This window comes from Solanum stenotomum, chromosome 6 (genome assembly GCF_019186545.1).
Source record: "Solanum stenotomum isolate F172 chromosome 6, ASM1918654v1, whole genome shotgun sequence".
Classification (NCBI taxonomy): domain Eukaryota; kingdom Viridiplantae; phylum Streptophyta; class Magnoliopsida; order Solanales; family Solanaceae; genus Solanum; species Solanum stenotomum.
Genome location: NC_064287.1, coordinates 15,814,090 through 15,820,089, shown reverse-complemented (window position 1 = coordinate 15,820,089; position 6,000 = coordinate 15,814,090).

Here is a 6,000-nt window from a genome sequence, read left to right as displayed (position 1 = left end):
GTGAAGGTACTAGCCAAACCTCAAACTACGCCGAGTGCTCATCTTACAGGATTCCAAATGAAGTTGGCTACACTCTGAGCAGATTTAAATGCATTGTCTGTTGCGGTCTCTTCTGCACCGGATCATGTACCAATAGATGTTGGGATGATGTGATTTTTGCCTAATTTGGTGATGATGCCCCTTCTTTTGACCCTCTTCGTGCATGAAAGCAGACTTGGACCTCTGATGATGTTATTAATAGAGCAGAGGAACGAAGAGTGAAGAAAAGAGACAAAGAGACGTGAGCTTGAAGCTACATGACGATAGTCTTTAGCTGATGAGCAGTTGTCATAGCAGAGAGACGGAGTTGGCAATTGGACCTTCAGGTTCTAGGGGCACTATTGATGATGCTCCTCATAACGTTCAAGAGCATTACCGATGGTGCTCCTTCGGTTATTTTGGAGGGCATTACCGATGGCGCCACATAGATTGATGTAGAAGTGTATGCTGATGAACCAGGGTCTACACCGACGGACCACCACGTCTTTAATTAGGTGTTCCGCACTTATGCGCCATAGATTTGTCTTCACCCTTCATTTTTAATTTTTTATGCATTGAGGGCACTACACTGTATTTCACATGCAGTGGGGTGAATCTGTAATAAGGGAGGAGCCGTATGAAGTGAAAATCTCACGTGTGGTTCTGGAAAGGAGATTCTTTCAATTGAATGACGACCATAACGGATGTCGGCTCAATCCGAAGGAAATTACGCGGATGTAAAGGTGAAGTGTGAATAACCCGAACACTCTGCTTATGCCTTCGAATTTTCTTAACTATGATCTTTTTCCCTAAGTATTATTTAATTTATGTTGAACCAACATGTTGAGGATGTAAATTGTAGAAGTAGACTAGAAATAAAAGCATGATGGAAATAGAGCATTTTGACTTATGTGCTTTATCTGTGTGATTGATAAGTTAACTATGTACGATCTTTTTATGACATGATAGGAACCAACCGGATAACTTGACTTAAGCTGAAGCATGAACCAGGTACACTGATAATTTGATAAGTGAAGCAATGTTCCATGTGTGTGAGAGAAAATAGTTGTTCAATCTATTGTATATGCCAATCTAGAACTTGCTCCGTTAGTCTTGCGAAGATGATTTAACTGTGAATTAGGGAAGTATCATAGACCATTAAATTGAATCCACTTAAGCCTAAAAACATCCGACAAAATGAAAAAATGCACTCTTCGATCCAAAGTACTGAGCCTGAATTATATCATTCTTTCAATTTACCCAACTCACCTTCCCTGTGAAAATTCTTATCCTTTATTTTGGCTATGGTCCCTACTTTGACATCGTGCACCTCAACTGAGGTAAAACTCCTAAGTTATGGGTTGATACTATAAAGAAAAATAGTTATCCTTTGTTTTGGCCCTGCCTTGCTTGGACATCGTGTACCTCAACTCAGGCTAAAAGTCTAAGTTGAGGGTGGCCACTAGAGAGGAAAACAAGAAGATGAAAGGGGTATGAAAAGAGTTGTGTAGTGAGAAACTAAAAGATTAGATGGTGTGGTTGAATCGATAAAGAAATGTGAAGAAAATTCACACCTTAGCTTCAATGAACAATAAGGAGAAAAGAAAGATAAATGTGATACCCTGATTGGTTGTAAAAGAGGAAACTAGTAAATGTAATGTCAAGAAGGGTAGAAAAGTCACTTAAAATCCATATATACCATACCATGACCCTAAGCATACATTATAAGCTAAGAAAGTCCTATACTGATCATAATTCAATGGTATTAAAGTCTAAGTGTAGAAAATAAGGGAAAACCTATGGTATTGTGCATGTATAGTACTGAATTCAATTATGAGAGTGGGTGTATATTGAATCCCTAAACTTTAATGAAAAATCATTATTTGTATGGACAAAGGGATTTCTTTGCAGTGAGAGCACAAGTGAAACTGTCGAAGAGTTGGTATCTTGGTGATTGCTAACTGTGTATGTGAATGTGTATGTTGGTATGTCTATGTCATAAATTGATCTACATGTTTTTAGCTTGTTGTTGAACTTAATGATTGCACTATGCTAAAAGCTGGTAATTGTGGGTTGACGGTGAAAATAATGTCATGCGATTGCTTAGGTTTTGAGTTTGCTTTTGCATCATGTCGTTTAGAGTTAGAAGTGTCGTTTGAGGACAAGAAATGATTTTAAGTTAAGGGTGTTGATGTACTGTGTATTTACAGTACTTATAATGCTTTAAACTTGGATTTTTGCATGTGTTTTAAGCATTTGTAATTAAATTTGATGGTATTTTGCATGTATATTCCAGGAAAATAGGTTTGGAGCAGTCGGGATTAAAAGACTTGAAGCAGCAACAGTTCTTATGATTGACGACTCGACCTACGAGTCGTAGACTTTTCTACAAGTCGTAGGTATGAGTCGTGGACTAAGGCAGTGGAAATTGAGGCTAAGTCTAACGATGAATCCACATGACGAGCAAGAACTTCTACGAGTCGTAGAATTTAGTTGTGAAAATTTTCAGAAAGTTTGAGCTCCAGTGCTTAAATGACGGAATGTAAGAACGGGTGATACAAAGTTCTACAGTCCGTAGAACATACCCGTAGAAGAGTCTAGATTTAAGAGGAGTAGTTGCTGATTGACAAAAGGTTCTTACAAATTGTAGAAATTCTTATGGGTCGTAGGAATAAACCGTAGAAACAACTGCTAAGCCAAATTTTCTTAGATTTCTATTTTCTACTTTATTTAGGATTTGATGTCTATAACTATTAGTTGTAATTTTTGTTTTTGGGAGTTAGACAATTTGATATTTTTGGTTTTGGCTTTGAGAATTAATTTTCAAACACTTTGTGCATTTAATTTCTTGTAGTGTAGTTTCTAATATTGCTTTTTGTTCATCAATTCAAGATTCTAGATTTCATCTACTCTAAAAGTAAGTTCTTGATAGTGTTTATGCATGTATTAAGTAATCCTTGAATAGTGTTTATGCATGTATTATTGATCTCTTTCTTTTGATTGCTTTTTAACGGTGTGGAGCATTAGAACTCATTGTATTCCTACTTGCCTGACCAAGGAAGTAATGAATGGGAAAAGAGATTAAACAATAGAGATTTAGTGTTGATAATCCGCTATCTAATAGCCTAACCTAAAGATGTGAGATTTGGGGTCAGGGGTAAGGGTTAGTAAAGCATACACCCGTAGACTGACCAAGTTGTGTGATGAAATTTCATATTTGGACGATCAATTACTTAAGAGATACCTAACTTACTGACTTTGCATGTTAAACACTAGATAAGGGTTACTATTATAAGGTTTACTGCATTAAGAACTTATGGGGAACACATACATCCTAGTATCATCTTTTATTGGTTTAACAAAACATTAAATCATGTTACTTGGTTACTTGTTACTAACATCAATCAATATTTTGTGTTACAAAACCCCCCATTTTAGGGAAATAATCTGACTAAAAGTGCAATCAACAGTAAATTGGCCTAAGTCTAGACCTTATTTCTTGCGGGATCGACCTTAACCTCTGTTAGGTTTTTTATTTGACAACAACCGCTTATACTTCTTTAGGGAGGTGTAATTTGGGCATATCACTTGTTAAGAATACATATACAGATGAGGATTACACCAGATTATATATTCGCGAGTAAGTCAGGCTTCATGGTGTTTTCTTATCTATCATCTTGGATAGGGATACTCAATTCACTACTCATTTTGGAAGTCTTTCCAAATGGGTTTAGACACCCGTGTGGACCTTAGTACAACTTTTCATCCACAGATCGAAGGACAAGCAGAGTGCACTATTCAAACTTTAGAATATATGTTGAGCGCTTGGGCGGTTGACTTTAAAGATAATTAGGATAATCACTTACCTCTTATTGAATTTACCTATAATAATAGTTACCATTCTTGTATTTAAATGGCTCTCTTTGAAGTACTATATAAGAGAAGGTGTAGTTTCTCCAATTGGTTGGTTCGAGGTGGGTGAGGCTACTTTGATAAAACTGGACTTAGTCTACCAAGCCATGCAGAAAGTTACATTGATTCGAGAGCGGTTGATAGAACTTCTCAAAGTTGGCAAAAATCGTATTCTGATGTGAGGCGAATAGAATTAGAGTTTGAAGTTGATGATTGAATCTTCTTGAATGTCTCACCCATGAAGAGAGTGATGTGGTTTGGTAAAAAGGGGAAGCTTAGTCCTCGGTAGATTGGTCACTATCATATTTTTTAGCAGAATTGAGAAAGTAGCTTATGAGCTAGAGTTGCCTATGGAGTTGGCAGCAATGCGTCCTATGTTTCACGTCTCCATGTTGAAGAAATTTGTTGACAATCCATCACTCTTTGTTACCTTTGAGACTATTGGGTGAAGGATAGTTTATCGTTTGAGGAGGTATTGATTCATATGGAGTTGAAAGCAGTGTGTCCTATGTTTCACATCTCTATGTTGAAGAAGTTTGTTGGCGCTCCATCACTCATTGTTCCTTTCAAGATATTGGGGTGAAGGATAGTTTATCTTTTGAAGAGGTATTGATTCAGATACTAGATGATTCGCAAGTTGAGAACTAAGGAGGTGGTGTTAGTTAAGATTTTTTGGATAAATCAATTTGTTGAAGAGGCTACTTGGGAAGCCGAAAAAAATATGAAAGCTAGATACCCACAATTGTTCACTCCTCAAGATGAAAATGCCAAAGGTTCTTACCTTTCTCTTACTTCAGGTTCAAGATTTATATCATGTGTCTAAGTGTTTTAGCTTCTACATTCATCCTCTTCCTTTGTGTCTCCCTTTAAGAGGTAATGATCTTGTTAGAGATTTTGGTTGAGAAAAGTTAGCTTTAGTTGGTTATGTAGCTCGACCATCATTCGAGGATGAATGATCCCAAGAGGGAGATATTGTAACATTTCGTAACTTCTAACAAAGATCAGAATCATTTTTTTGTGTGTAGACCCGAACCCACAGATTTTTAATCTGTATATGTGTGTTAAGGTCTATTCCTAGGTGTAGGAAATGTAGCTGATGTGGTTTAGGGTCATAAGAGACCTCTAGCAATAAGTTGAGTTCAAAACTTCTCTACCAATTAAGTTTTTCCATGAGTCATACAAGAGTCAACTTTAAGTAACCATATCTCTCATAATATGAAGAGTTAGGTAGACCACACCTATCAAATTAGAGGTCTATAAGTCATCTTTCCAACTCCACTGATCGTTCATTAATATGAGTTCAGAATAGAAAGTTATAGTCATTTTACTAGAACATGTCTAGACTAGAAAAATTGACGATGGCGCTTGTCAGTTCAGCAAATCATCGAATAGTTTGGCGTATCGCCGAACTGCATAGAATTGTCCAAAAATCTTCAAAAACTTTTACTTTGGCGATTCAAAGTTGTTAATTTTGGCAATCCAACAAAAATTTTGGTGATGGGGCCTCCAAATCATCGAATTGGTCAACGTGATTTATTAAAAGGTCATTTTTATCAATTTTCCTAGTCTTCTTACGTTTCAAGAGGAGTATTCTTGCCCTTTTACCCTCAATGAACTTCCCCAAGTCTATTTGATAGCCTAATAACCTCCTAATATGCATTGTAGCTCCCGCAAATACCTAATTCTCCTTCTTCGAAAACTCAAGAACATCAAGAAAGTGATCTCTCCATTTTTCTAAGTTCTAAAGGCTCCAAGTTCAAGATTCTCATCCAAAATCTTAGGGTACTCTTTAAGGATTCTTCATCAAGTTTCGTCACTAATGTATGTATGACTTCAATGAGGAATTCCTTATATCCTCATGTTCAAAACTTCTCAGTTTTCATTAATTTAGTTCCATAATTAGGGTTGTCAAAACCGATTTCAAATTCATCATATGTATGACCCGAATTGCATGATTATTTAAATTATCATGATTATGAATTCTTGACTATTATACTTCAATTTTATACATAGTAAGGTTTTCCCTGTCATCCTTATTAATTTGTTTTGGACATGACATTGTTTATGATT